The sequence below is a fragment of the Heterocephalus glaber genome, unplaced genomic scaffold (genome assembly GCF_053883595.1).
Source record: "Heterocephalus glaber isolate CG9 unplaced genomic scaffold, H.glaber_assembly_v1.0 deba00001538, whole genome shotgun sequence".
Classification (NCBI taxonomy): domain Eukaryota; kingdom Metazoa; phylum Chordata; class Mammalia; order Rodentia; family Bathyergidae; genus Heterocephalus; species Heterocephalus glaber.
In genome coordinates this window covers 14792270-14807445 of record NW_028258333.1, presented here as the reverse complement: position 1 = coordinate 14807445, position 15176 = coordinate 14792270, and positions in this window count along the sequence as shown.

Sequence of the window (15176 nt, the reverse complement as noted above, 5' to 3'; positions counted from 1 at the left end):
ATGCAATACAAATTTCAAAACAAACTTGAAGGAATGTGCAGCTATTTTTACCTTTCTGAAATATGTACACCTGAGTGTATTATTTTATTTATTTGAAAACTGCAATTATTTGAGATCATGACTGGATATGAAAATGCTCAGAGCCTCGTATAGTGAGGGCCACATGCCCATCATCCCAGCACTTGAGAGGCAGAGAAGGATCACCACATGTTCAAAGCCAGCCTGCACTACAAAGTGAGACCCTATCTCAAAAAACTAACCAACCAACAAACAAAAAAGACCTCAGATATTCACCAAAGGGGGACAAAGTAATACTCTTTTGTAAATTTGTTAAACAGATTACAAAAGATGTCAGAACAGAAAAAAAAATACTTCCATGAATGGAAAGTTACAAAGATCCCAAATGGAGTAAGAATATTTTAATTTTTTTTTTAATTTTTTAATTGTTTTGTTTTATTTTTCTCAGTACATGTTTGCAGTAGATAATATTGTAGTTAAGAGTAAATATATTTTACATATATAGAGTTGGGATACTGTCTCATTTTTATGAATTCTTTACCACCAAGATGTTTTCCTAAGCACCATAGTTATTCTATGTTGTTTCTTTATCATTCCAAGTGAGATAGTAGTGTAATAATGATATCATGGAATTATTATGAGGATTGCATGGAGTAACTATCTGGATTGAATAAATTATAATGGCAAGTACAGAAAAAATCAATAATTCATAATTACAAACATGTTTCATAGCTCTATTTGCTTTTCAACCACTAATATTCATTTCCTTAAATAGAGGAGATATTCTCATTATCAAAAGTTAATTTAATTTTATTAAAATTTATTGATAATCAGTGACTCACAATGTAAAGAAAGAGTGGTACTAAAAATAGTATGACTGACAAGATATAGACATGGCCAACTGAAAACAGATGCCGAGTATGAACAGACAGTAGGTGAGAAGTATTAGAAAATATGTAACTATCAAAACAACAGAAGGTTAACCATGTACAAGAAATATGTACATCACATATACACAATGGGCACAGAGGATGAATATGTGGAGTCCCACTGAAAATGTTCCCTTTGATAACATAGTGTTCTTTTCCTTCAAATAATTATATTTTATTTTTACTGGGGTTATAGTTGGGTTTTCTTATCCTAGTATAGTATGTATTACTCAACACTGTAGCTATCAGTTTTTAATTAAATCCATACAGAATTACTTTTATTATCCCCAAATATATGGATTTTGTACAATTAATAATTCGGCTATATTGCAGAAAATTTTTCATTCTTTCATAATGCAGTCATTTTTATATGGGTTTTTAAAAATTCAGTTTCTTTTTCTCATTTAAAAAGTTTTTTATTTAATAAAATATAGATTGAGAATTTTTTGAAAATCTTTATATTCAAGAGCAAAACTTGGTGAACTTTTATTAAAGAGCCAAACAGTATATATCATAGACTTGTGAAATACAAGTTCCATGTCTCAAATATTCAAATTTTCTATCCCAGGTGCAACATCCTTACAAAAAAAATACATGAATTAGTATGTCTATACTACAATAAAAATATATATATAAAAAGATTTTGTTACCAGAATTTGGCCCATGGGCCACAGGTTTCTTTTGTTTTTTTGGTACCAGGGATCAAACTCAGAACCCTGTGCCTGTGAGGTAGGTGGTGGCATCACTGAGTTAAATCCTGGCTGGACCCACAGGTTTCTGAATCCCTTGTTCAGAGTGTGATTTCCCTACAAATAGGAATATCTATGGGAAAGAGACCTGTGTTGGTCGAAGTTCTCCAGAGTGAAAAAAAACAATAAAATATACATAAAAATACATGAGAAGTTTTATTATGCAACTGATTTGCACAATACTGGTGATCAAGATGTCTTACAACTTGCCATATGCAAGCTGAAGAACTGACATGACTGGCGGTATAATTATGGACAGCCTAAATACTCAAAGGCCGGGGAAGCTAGACACTTATGGTCTTGAAGTACTGATGTCAGGGGGTAGGAGAAGACAGATATCTCAGCTCAAGACCAAAGAGCAAATTTATCCTTCCTACACCTTTCTGTGATACTGATACCTTCAGTGTTTCAGAAGGTGAGTGCCCTTAGTGGTGGAGGCGTATCCTCTTTATTCACCCTACTAATTCAAGTGTTCGTCTCTTCTAGAAACCTTCTCAGAGATATGTACACACAAAATAATCTTTTAACAAGTATATGACTGTCTCTTACCCCATTTAAGTTGACTCATAAAGTTAAACATTGCAATGCCATATCTGTTTTATTAATCACTTTGTAATTGGTGTCAAAGTTCCCTAAAGGCAGTATCAATTTGATATTGATATGATGAGAGTATACAAGCATGTATTATATTTAGTTTACCAAAATTATACCTTAGATGTAATTCCTTTTCTGTGACATATATTCAGAAAAGCTTAAACTTCTTTAAAATTATACTGGGTATTAGAAACCAATAATTACTATACGTTCTTCATTGAGAACAGTGATTTTATATTAACCCATAAATAAGGTATCCAATTATCTACATATATTGTTTATAGTTTTTACAATTGAGTTTGAAATATATAACATAGAAACAAAAATAGATAATACTCTCACTAGGTAATCTTAATGTTTATGTCTAATGCTGGTAATGCTATGTAAGGTCATATAATAGAAAAACGTTTTTAGGAAATATATGTATAGGCTATGAATATTTCTCATGGCTTTGAAATCGATATTTTCACTCACAAAAACAATTCTGAGATTTTTTTCAAGAAATTTTCTTGTATAAGTGAACATTTACTTCTAAAACTCAGTTTATTTCATGTTGAATTAAGCCTTTCACAATTTCTGTATAAAATTATTTAGGGGCATAATCATTCCAACAAACTATAAACTGTTTTAGAAATCAAATTGTAGTGTTAATATTCATATTTCATTCTAGTCTGCAAATATTTCTTATTCTAATGAGAAAATGCAAATTTTTGGTATCATACAAGGTTAATATCCCTTTTAAAATCACATGGGAAATAATGTTCTTTAGTACAGAGAGAGAGAGAAGGATTCTTTACTTATGTGACCTAATAATCATTTTGATATAGGTCATCACAAATAATTTATCTAGTTTTTCTCAAAATATATTTATGGAATGTAATTTCATTTATTAATATGAGAATATATGAAAAATCAGTATATAAATAATCAGTTTTCTTCTAAATAAAATTAATCTCGGTAAATTACCTCTCAGAAGCAAAAGTTTTCTAAGACACTAAGTCCACTATATAACAAAATTTACACTAGAAAGTCCAGAATGTTTATATTTGTGCTTGGACATTGAAGTGGCCCCAAGTCTGAAAATTTACATAACTTCTTTGTAGGTTGTAAAACTTAACATAATTATTGGTGTCATAATTTTACTATGAGAAAGGAATACAAATGATTAATGATCAAAATATTATATACAACGGCCACTCAATATCTAAATAAATATCTTAGTGGTTTTCATTAATGGCCACAGGGATTAACTATTTTAAGCAAATTACTCAATTATAGTGAGCTTATTAGTCTTATTTACTAACACCTGTGATGTTTTCTAAATTTCTTTTCATAGTAACAAATTTAAACCCATGACAAAATGAAAATTATATTTTTACATTATTAATGAATAAAGGCTTAAAAACCTAACGAGGGAAAAGACAAAATTTTACAATAATTTACTGACCCTCCATTTCTTTATATTTTATCAAAAACATTTTCTATAAAATAAAACCACATGTAATGATTGCCATTCTATTCATTAATGTGGCCTTCCAGCCCAAGGCTCAAGCTTTGATCTTATGTGTAAATTCTAATTTCATTTCTTGAGAAATTTAGAGTGTATTCCAATTGTGTGTCCTGCTCCTACTTCAAAATATAGGATTTAGAGATTGACATTATATTTTTCCTTTCTTTTTTATTATTTCTGTAACCAAATAAATAAGTTTAGAAAGATTAAATTTTCCTTTAGGGAAAAGTCTACTAACAATCATCTATTTTGGTGTTGAGCTAGCATATTAGGCCTACCAATCTATAAATCCAACTCATATTCCTTGAATTGCTCAGATTAGACCTCCATTTTTATTGCCATGGGAATTAATTGAAGGATGAATACTAGTAAATCTATGGCACATAATATGAGAGTCCACCCTACCAGCCCACGGTAGGGTACTAGTGTTTTTCTCTGGTTCAATATCAAATGCAGATTGACTGTTTACAAATTATGAAAAACTATTGCTATGTGTGTCCAATACTATATCTCGACAAAGATAATAATAGTTATTTGGGGACACATGATCAAGTGTTTGATTTCTAACAGTCAAGAGCAGCCAGGAGATACTTCCCAAATAAAAATGTTAAAAGTCACATAATTCATATAATTCTTTGCCATGGGTAACATGACTTTGCTTGAGAGTTCCAAGAAACTACAATGTAATTTTCTCATTGGTTGTTTCTAAAGATTCCTCACAGCAGTGCTTCCTACTATTGACATCCTAACAGAGTCTGCCAAAGTGTATGTTCCACATATATCATGGTAGCTTACATCACAACCGGGTTGTAGAGAACTTGGTCTTACTCAAGCCATTCTGTGTTGTCCAGATTATGGGCCAAAGTGTATTCCTAGGTGTAGTACATATTTCTTTTAGAACCCAAAGAGCTCTGCTAACCATTGGGCTCCTTTCTTTGTATTAGGTTATGCAAGAAAGATCAATTTGTCTTCTATTTTGAAGAAGATGTCTTAGCATGGCTTCCAGAACTTTATAAAAGTAGCGTGTTTGTGAACTTTGGTATATTTACCTCTCTCCTCTGGGGCACATGAGCTTTATTATCATTCTTATTTGTATACCAAGACCTATACCAGATTTATAGCACACCCTATTTTATCAGTCTGACTTCACTGAAGTAATCCAGCAAGGTGACTGTAGCATGTCCAGACAGTCCAGATGGATTTGGGCTGCGGTACAAGTTGAAATCAGGAGCATTACATAGCTGTGGGGGAATGTAAAGGAGTGATGTTAACTAATCCACAAGAATGAAAACTTTCTCATCCCCTTTACTGACTGAAATTGAGTAGAACATGTTGGTCAAGTCTATAGTCTCATACCATGGAGCTAAACCCTTTCAATCTGTATTAGTAATAAAACCACATCCGGCACAGAACTGTGATCAGGGATACTGAGCAGTTCAGCTTGCTGTAGTCTGCAGTTATTCTCCAGGACCCATCTGGATGCTAGAGCAGCCAAAGTGGTGAGTTAATGAAGACATGGTAGATAACATCAGCCCTTTATATTATAGATGACTCACTGACTAGTACTTGCAGGACAGAGCCTGAGTCCTGGACATTTCCTTTCAGAGACAGAAATGTGTGCCAAGTGTGGAAGGGAAAGAGGAGGCTTTTATTCATCAGGCTTAGTAGGTAAAGTGGCTTTACATACCTATTGTCAGATGGAAATAACACACGTATCATTTGGATCTGAACTGCACTCCTCCAGCTCCTTTGATTGCCCTTTCAAAGCTCTTATAACTGCAGCCGTCCGAATTCTGGCTGGTAACAATCTTGCCTCAAATTCTTCAGGTCTCAAAAAAAATCTCCATGCCTATTAATTACCTAAATTAATGACAACCTCTTCTATCCTAAATACCAACTAGAAATTTTGAAGTGTGATCTCTTTCTTTCTTTGTTCTTCCCAAACCATTTCTAGCTTGAACCTACTTGGATTTAATATTAGGTGTCCTGAAAGCCAGGGAAATCCCACATGCCAGGAGAGAAGGTAAGAGAAGCCACAGCCACATCAAGAAAAGTCAATCTCTTCAGTATTTTTGGAGATGAGAGAGGTATTTATTTTATCACTGAGGGGAGGGCTTTCTCAAAAGGCTCAGCATATTCAAGGAATTGGTAGATTAATAATCCTACTGTAATCTACCCCCTGCATCCATCTCATGTTTAAAAATTTCAAATTTTCTCTATCAGGGGACTTACTAGCATAACAAACATGCCCTGGCTGATAATTCAATCATCACTGATAGTTTGTAAATTTGACTATCAAATTCTGAATATGACTCTCAATTTTGTCTCTTCCTACTATGGAAGGCTAAATGTAATGAACTAAAAAATCATACCTTCATTTATTAAAAGTCAATTTTTCTATTTAGTAATAACTCTCAATTTCTTGTTTTCTCTCTGGAAATGATGGAGAAACTAGAAAACTCCAAGTTGTTGGTAGGCATTACCTCCATCTCTTAAAAGTGCTGTCAAAATTATGGTGGGAGTGATAGTTTTCATTGGAAAAATTTTCCAAACCATAGAATGAAGAAATTTTAATTGTTGGGGTACTACCTTGTGCTAGGAAGTAATCACACCCTACATTCCATGTTAACCATTTGTCAAGTGATCCAGTTACTGTCATATTGACTGAATCTTCTGACTACGTCTGACACAGTTCCTGTATCAGTTTGGATGTTTCAGTACAAAATAAAATTAGAAGTACAAATGATATATTATGAACTAAAACTGTGTTAGATAAAGTGGAAGAAATGAGTTTAGACAGGAAAAGTTTTCAGGCCATGATGCAGGGCTGATGCCTATGAGAAGAGAGGACTATGAGAGCAGAGAAGATGTAACATTTCGTTAGGAAGAGGATCAGTGTCTACCACAGTTACGAGAGTCTTAGCCTCCCAAAGAGGAGTTCCAGAGCAAAATTAGCCATTAAAAGAGAAGGACATGAGATAGAAATTAGCATTTGCCAAGAACCTAGTATCTTTATTCAATTTCAAGAACTCTCTGAAGAGCACTTTGATATAATGCTATACTTTATCTCACAGGAAATGTAACTGGAAAATATCATGTAGCTGCAATCTCTATATCTGGTTCCCTTCTGAAAGGTGATCTCTGTAGGTCACTTCCATGCTTGTCACATGTTTTGTGTAGTCAAGGAGGGATATTTTATTTGACTATATCATAGCACAGTTTGTAATTCTTTTTATTCCATTTATCCAACACATTTCAGCACCTACTTCATTCAGAGTACCTACTTTGTGCTCAGAATTTGAGTCAAATATATGGCCAAGTGTGGATCCTCCATGATGGACTAATTACAGACTATGAAAAGGAATAGAAAATAAATACACACAGCAAGGCACTATTTAAAGAGTAAGGTATGAAAGTTATCAGATGAGTCTGGTTAGTTTTATGGTCACAAAATTATTTCTTCAATCGTGGGATTTAATTTCAGGAGTAGCTGTTGTGAATAAACAGGTCATAGCTGGGTTGACAGGAAGAATATTTTAGGCATGTTAAAAAAACATGCACAAATGCATAGCCATAAAATGAAAACAAACTGGTTATCTTCAAAGAACTGATGTGAAATATTGCATATGAATTATAAGTATAGATAAAATCTCCTATGGGCCTGAGTAGAGAATTTAATTTTACTTTATATGTCATGGACCGTCAACAAATGATTTCTGCCAGGTAAATTATCTGATTTGACTCTCTTTATTATGTGATTAATTTGTTGTTTGATTGATGAATACAGAGATGCCAGTAGAAGCTGAAGTAGAAATATTAGTCCTGAAGATATGGTAGTTGTCCTAAAAGAGATGGATAAAAGTGTGAATAGAACTAAGAACTCAATTAGAATATGCAAATATATTTTAGTTGCTAATGTGAATATGCACTGAACCATTGTTCTCTAATTTCTAGGTCACTTATAAACAAAAAATTATAAGAACATCTAAATTAGCAAAAAGAAAAGCTCACTAACAATATTATATTATTCATGTTAATTAAAAACAATATTAAGAAAATAATGGCTCAGTGACTATCCAGATTAGCCAATTAAAGTAGCTTATGTCAACTGGCCTATTCTGGCATAAACATCAAATTTATACAGCTAATTCTTTCGTGCTTAATCATGATTATTTCTGTGTTTATTATCATACTTGTACAAAAGCTCTAGTGTTATTCTCTTCTGGTATGATTTGCTTAAGGTTTCTCTATTAGTAAAATGCAAACTTCTTTAATACCAAGGAGGTCTTACTTATTGTTGTATCTTCAGATTGTAATTTTTTTCCTAGCATAAAATATGTGCTCACTAAATTTTTAATAAACAATGAGAAAGTGCTTAATCAAGACAGAAATGTCTCATGATACACTTTCTGTACATAGTTGTGTAGTGATGTGTATTTTTTAAATAACAAAGAGTTATCAATTTTTTCTGAAAATTAGATTCTTACATATAAGGTGCTTCAGAATCTCACACTATTTACTGATTCGTAATATAATTTTAAAAATTGTGTATTGAGAGAAAAAGTGTCATTTAAAAGGGGCAATGAAATGTTATCAAAGACAGATGTTATCCATCTACCTAAAGACATAGACCAGAAATAGAATTTCAATGCACTAAAAAAAGTCTCAGAACATAAAACAATAGATAGCTCCAAAGTTTAGGCATAAATTAAGAATTTAGTCAATAAAAGAGAAGCCATCACATGAATTCAGCTTTGGTGGATGTGATATAAAGTCTAGACAAATGTCAGAAGCACTACTGAACCAAAGGTCAGGGATACCATCAAGTTCAGAAGAGCTATTATTATACAGCAAAGAAACCACCATAAAGTATCTAAACCCAAGGTTCTACAGTGGAAGCTTCTTAAGAGGTCAATAAAAATTGTGTTCATAATTGTTTGTGGATGCAAATTTCTTCAGAAAATAATTTTTCCCCTCTCTTTTTCCCTCCAAGTATCATGAGAATACTTCTCATCATGAAACTTTGATCTGACATTGCACAGGAAATGGATCTCTGGGAACTATAGTTCTTAGCATCTCTTAGGAGGTACAGAGATTGTAGTCATGTGAGAAGATTTTAGTGATTCAGTACCAAAAACAAATATTGCACAAATCAACTTTTTGTCAACTCAATATCCATATGGAATATTTTAGCTATTGTTAAATTCAGAATTAAGTGAAAAAAAGCCCTCACATTATTATTTTGCAAAATTTGATGCAACTTTTCCTTGTGCACTGAAAATATATTGCCCTAATGGATATCTTAAATTCTGTATTTGAATCATAGACCTTTGAGTGAAAAATCTAATATTTAATGCTTAATCACAAAGATTTTTAGACAAACTGTAACTTAAAATAGAATTATAGAATTATATATCATATTATATATTATAGAATTATATATCACTTCACTAATTCAATCAAAATGTATGAAGGAACTATCAGAAATATAAAATCTCTAAATAACAAAATGAGAAAGAAAATACAATATGTTTATCTATTACAATCTTTAATTCTTCAGTGAATTTTGTGGTTAGAATTTATATTAATGATTTATTTTTGCAGATTACTTATTTCGTTGCCCCTTATTTGATACCTTAATTTGTGATTTCTTACCTAGACAGTGAAACCTAAATTGTGTTCCTCAAGCTTCTTTTCTATTAGTAATCCTCCCTTTTTACAAGAAGAAAATTTTCATTACTTTTTATCTATGCACCTGGGATTATGACAGGGCTGCAAACCCATATCTTTTCTTCCTCCCATTGTAAAGTAATAATTTATTTTATTTTTCTTCTCAATTATAATCAAACTACTTAGTGCACTAACCCTCTTCTTTGTCTGAAATTTTAGGACCAAGAGTAGCACAAATATTTGGGTGATAATTTCAGCCTCACTTCAGTGGAAATATCTGTGCTTCAGTAATCCAGGCAATCCCAAATCAAAACTATACGATATAAGGAGAGGATAGTGTGAAATATTTTATTTTGTGTTCTCATATGTTATGATATGAAGATTATGGGAGGCCGAAAGTATGTTGATTTTGTTAGTGTTGAAAGCACGCATTCCATTTTCAGACACCCCTTCAAATCTGTTACCTGTCAACACTCCCTCTGCTGTGAGTCTTCAACAGGTCGTTCTATCAAGTGAGCTGTTTTAGGACATGGGATATGTAGAATGTTTGCAAATTCTCTAAACTTCAGCTCACTGATCTCTTTATTTGCTTTACAATGATTTCTTTGGTCAAATCCGATTCTGTGAAGAGTAAAATGATGATGTCTAAAATATTATGTAAATCCAGTGGTGTGTTTTTCTTGGAATTATTATGAGCTCAAAAAGCAAATTCATATCAGAAATAAGTACCTCTTATTTCTGACTACATTAGGACTCGAGTGTAATTAATATGGCACAACGTGGATACATGGCAAGATAGTCCCTTTGGAGAACTATAGAATACAGGGGATGAGGTTTCCCCTCTGGTGTTCCAGGTTGTAAGGAAGCAAACTGTGGCCACAACCAGGGGTAGTGAGAGTTGAAATCATTAGGAGCATTACAAAGATTTGTTTTTTTCTGAGGCCCACTAAAAATCTTGTGATTTTATGGACTTTTGTTAGTGGATCTCAATAACATGTCCAGATAATACTTAGGCAGTCTCCAAACTACAGTGAATCTCTAAGTTCTTACTGGTGTGAGGAATGCCAATTGCAGCCCAACAGTAACACTGTACCAGAGACAGCTCATCATATTTCAGTCAACAGCAAGCTTTAAAACATTGACATATGGGGCTTTTGATTTTGTGTATATTTTTCACATTTTTCACATTTGCTTCTAAATAAGGCATGGAAAGTATTCATCATCATTTGTTTACCACGATGAAAAAAAAAATCACATCTTCAATGTATGATATTCAACTCTCTGTTGCTGACCAGATTCCTCTGAACACACTTTGGTATACATTCAGCACACTGAAAATCCTGTGGAATTAACACAGTTTCCAGGAGCAGAACTCTCCTAAATACTGAAGACAGCATAGAAACTTCAGTGCACTTCATATTTTCTTGAACTTTGAATGGAACCATTTGTAAATACATGAACTTCTAAATCCTGAACTTCCCCAGTTGGCTTAGGTTCCAAGTACTCACAGGTGTGACTTGATTTATAGCAGTACACATAAGGTGCTTTCTTTTCTTGCATTATAGTATACTTCAACTTAAAATGATCCAATATACTCACCTATTATCAAATTATTCTCTTTGGATCTGATGGGAAAGACAAAGAAAAGTAATAGTCTTAGCCGTAAGCATCAAGGCCCAATCCCTCAAATGACCACACACATAAAATGATCTGATTTAATGACCAGATGTAAATTTAGGAAGGAATTAAATGTACAAAAATGTCTTAGTTGTTTTCTTAGATGATAGAAAATAGTTCTTTAACTTTTATTAATTTTTATTGAATTTTAATTCTTTCTTCTCAATATATGTTTAGAAACTGCTTCTGTGGGATTATATTTAGGTCAAAGCTTTTTGTAAAGTATTCAAAAGGCAAGAAAATACATTTTATTTTCTAGTTAGACCAGTTGTTAATTATATTATCTAATCTTATGATGCTTTATACAAAATTGATATATTTAAATAATTGGAAAAATACTTTATATGAATATCAATATTAAAGCTCCACCATATAAAAAGAGGTACAGTGATTTCCTGGTCAGTTGCTATTAGTTAATAATATCTCTCAGTCAAAATCCCATCAATAATAGGGAGAAAATAAAATGTAATGGAGAGAGAATGATACATACACATAAAGAAATTTGAAACTGTGTCAATTTCACAGTAAACCCTGTCTTCATGTGTTTGGTAACTTGAGTTTAGATAACCACTTATACAATGGATTTCTTCTTCTTTTGTTTAACCAGTAGTATTATGTAATGTCAAGAGAAAAGTCTCAGAGTGCTGAAATCAGAAACAACTTTGACTTAATAGCTGTACAATTGATAAATCCTATTTGAAATTGAAAATTTAATTCATTTGTCAAATGCAGTATCCGTGAGGAGTCTTATTCTACTTTTATGATAAAACAATAGGAGGTATATAATTCTGTCTATATTTGACCCACTATACAATTCATAATTAAATACATTGTTATAAGTGCTTTTTCTGCTTTTAGAGAATAATGAAATAATTATTATACCTAGATGCCATGAATTTCTATTCAAACCAAATAATTCCTTTAACTCTGTGTACATAAAGACTTGACTTTAATTGAAAATTTGGATTGAATTTATGAGCATGTTAATAAAAATTCTTAAGACTATTTGGATATGTGCTTTAAAGTTTTATACTTTTTTAATGGTGACATTTATATTAGTCACCTGAATGCTAGTTGTACATGTAATTATACAAACGCATCTTATACATATACCTTCTAAATCCAGAAAATTATCAATATAGTATATATTATTCATTTCTTCAGAGTATTATGTTGTGTCTTTGAGTCCTATCTTAATAACTCTTTAAAAACATTTTCTTTACAAATTTTATACGTGGATGTGTTTGTTATTACACTCAAATTAATTCATTTTTAATTGTATTCTCATCTGTGTTGCATGTTATTAAAAGCTTTGTACTTCATTTCCTATTGTCTTGAAGTATCATGTCCACAATTTAAAATTATAACATTTGTGCTAAAACTTCCATTCCAGTAAAGAATTAAACTGTCAACTTGAATTAATTAAAAAATATAAATCTAGATTCTTAGAAAACCAGTTCTCTGTATGGATTAAAGAAACTTTGAATAAGGATTGTAGAGTGAAATGGCAGACTCAGTACCACGAGAACGGTCTCAATCTCAAATGTGCCAGTGGCTTGTGTGTCTGTTTTTAAACTTTATTGGAGGGCGCCTATAATATTGAAAGACATTTCATTTAAGCACTACATAGATCATGAATTTTTCATTCATAAAATAATATTTATTTATTAATAAATACTAATCACTCAGATATGTATTACAGAAGTAGAAATAAGAATACAAACAATAGGGGAACAAAGGTGCTCTTTTTAAGGTGCATACCATCTACAATGCAATTCTTAAACATCCAGAAAGATAAAATAAAAGACTGTTAACAAAAAGATTGTCCTTAAGACTTAAGAAGTAAAAACACAAAAGAGTGTTCCTTGCTGAGAAACTTACAACATATTTATCTCAAAGGCAGAGATGGCTTCTTATGTAGGTAGGATAAGTTAGTGGTTGCTACTGAGCTAAATCAAATATCATACAGAGATAAATAGTACCTTATATCTTGAGAAACATTTTTAATTTTCAAACTTATCTGCTATTTTCAGGAGCATGCTCCTCTTTTGAACTTTTGAGATAGTTTTTATCATAAAGCTTTGAGTCAAAAGTTTAGAATTCAAATTATTAACTACAAGTTTTTCAAAATTAAAATCGCTCTTCTCTCTCTATGTATATCTACATCTATATGTAATTTGGTAGAATAAATGCCATTATTTTGTTGTTTCTGCTCTTGTTTTAGTTTACTGATGACTTAAAAAGAAAAAAAATGGGTCAATCTGAAAGTCAAAAGAAACATGTTTCCATTCTCATCGCCCTATGACTTTAAAAACATTTAAAAATTTTAATTAGTATATATTTGCAGTACATAATGATTACATTCATTTGGGGGAGTTGCTACATGTGTATAACACATCTTAATACTTTTCACATCCCTTCCTCTCCTCTTTCTCCCCACTCGCTTCATCTTGTGATTCTATTTGCAAAAGATAAAGATATTACTCACTATTTTCTATTATTTATCTTTTGTTTTGCTTTTTATTTTATTTATACTTTGGGTTTCTCATATAAGACAAATCATGCTATATATAATGTTCTGTGTCTGATTTAAGGGTGTATCTGTTTCCTCCAAATGTCTCAAATTTATCCTTCTTTACATCAGAGTAACACTCTATTGTGTATAAACACTACATTTTCTTTATCGTTTTTCTATTGAAGGACATATAGGCCATTTCCAAGAATAAAAAGACTTGTCCTGCTATACATATGGGTGTGCATGTATCATTGTAATACGATGCCATTAAATATTTTAGGATGTTTCCAAGAATATGAATAGCTGACTTGAAAGGAATTTCTATTTTGAGGGGTTTTTTTGTGTGTAAATAATCTTCATAATGATTGTACTAGTTGTTTATTTTTTTCCGACCAGCAGTGTAGATGGATTCCTTTTTTTTCCCAAAGCCTCGCTAGCATTTTTATTTGATTTTTTAATGCTAATCCTTCTTTCTTGAACAAGATGGAATGTCAGTGTTGTTTTAATCTACATTTCTAAAATAGCCAAACATAGTGGACATTATTTCATATATTTATTGGCCATTTATACTTCTTCTGGGAAGTTTCTATTCATTCAGTGTTCCTTCTTTGATTTCGTCTTTTATTTGGGGGGATCTAACATTTTGGTATTCTTAATATATTCTAGATATTAGTTCTTTGTCTGAGGACTAGGTGGCAAAGAGTTTTGCTATTTTTAGGTTGTCTCTTCACTCTGAGTTGGTTCCTTTGCTATGCAAAAGCATTTTAATTTGGTATGAAGCCTTTTGTTGATTCTTGATGTTATTTTTTGTGCAATTGGGATTCTTTTCACAAAGTCCTTGCCTATGTCTGTGTCTTAAAGATTTAGACCTATTTTATCTTCTAGACATTTTTTCCTGTTTTAATATTAAATCTTTTTTTTTTTTTTTGGTACCAGGGATTGAACCAGGACCTTGTGCTTGCCAGGCAGGAGGGGTGCAAATCTCCCTACCAATATTAAAGCTAAATCTCCCTACCAATATTAAATCTAGGATCTATTTTGATTTTATATTCTTACATTGTGAGAGATATGGTTCCCTGCATATGTGTACCAAGTTTTCTCAGAACGATTTGATAAACAAGTTATCTTTCCTCCAGTGAATGCTTTTAACACCCCTTGTCAAAGATCAGTTGCTGAATGAGCCTGTGGCTGTTTCTGCAGTCTCTATTCTGTTGTACTTTTCTGTTTTTGTGCCAGTACCATGCTGTTTTATCATTGAAGTTTGTAATATAACTGAATTTGGGAATGGTGATGCTTTCTGCTTTGCTCTTGTTGCCCAAGGCTGCTTTTGTTATTCTGGATCTCTTCTGACTTCATATGAATTTTAGGATTGTCTTTTTCTAGCTCTGTGAGGAATGCTCTTGATATTTTGATTGGATCCCTCTGACTTTTAAGACTTGTGGGTGGAACGTAGTATGGGTAGAGGGCAATAGATTTTTAAAGTAATGGCAATGTTCCAAATTGATTTTGAATAC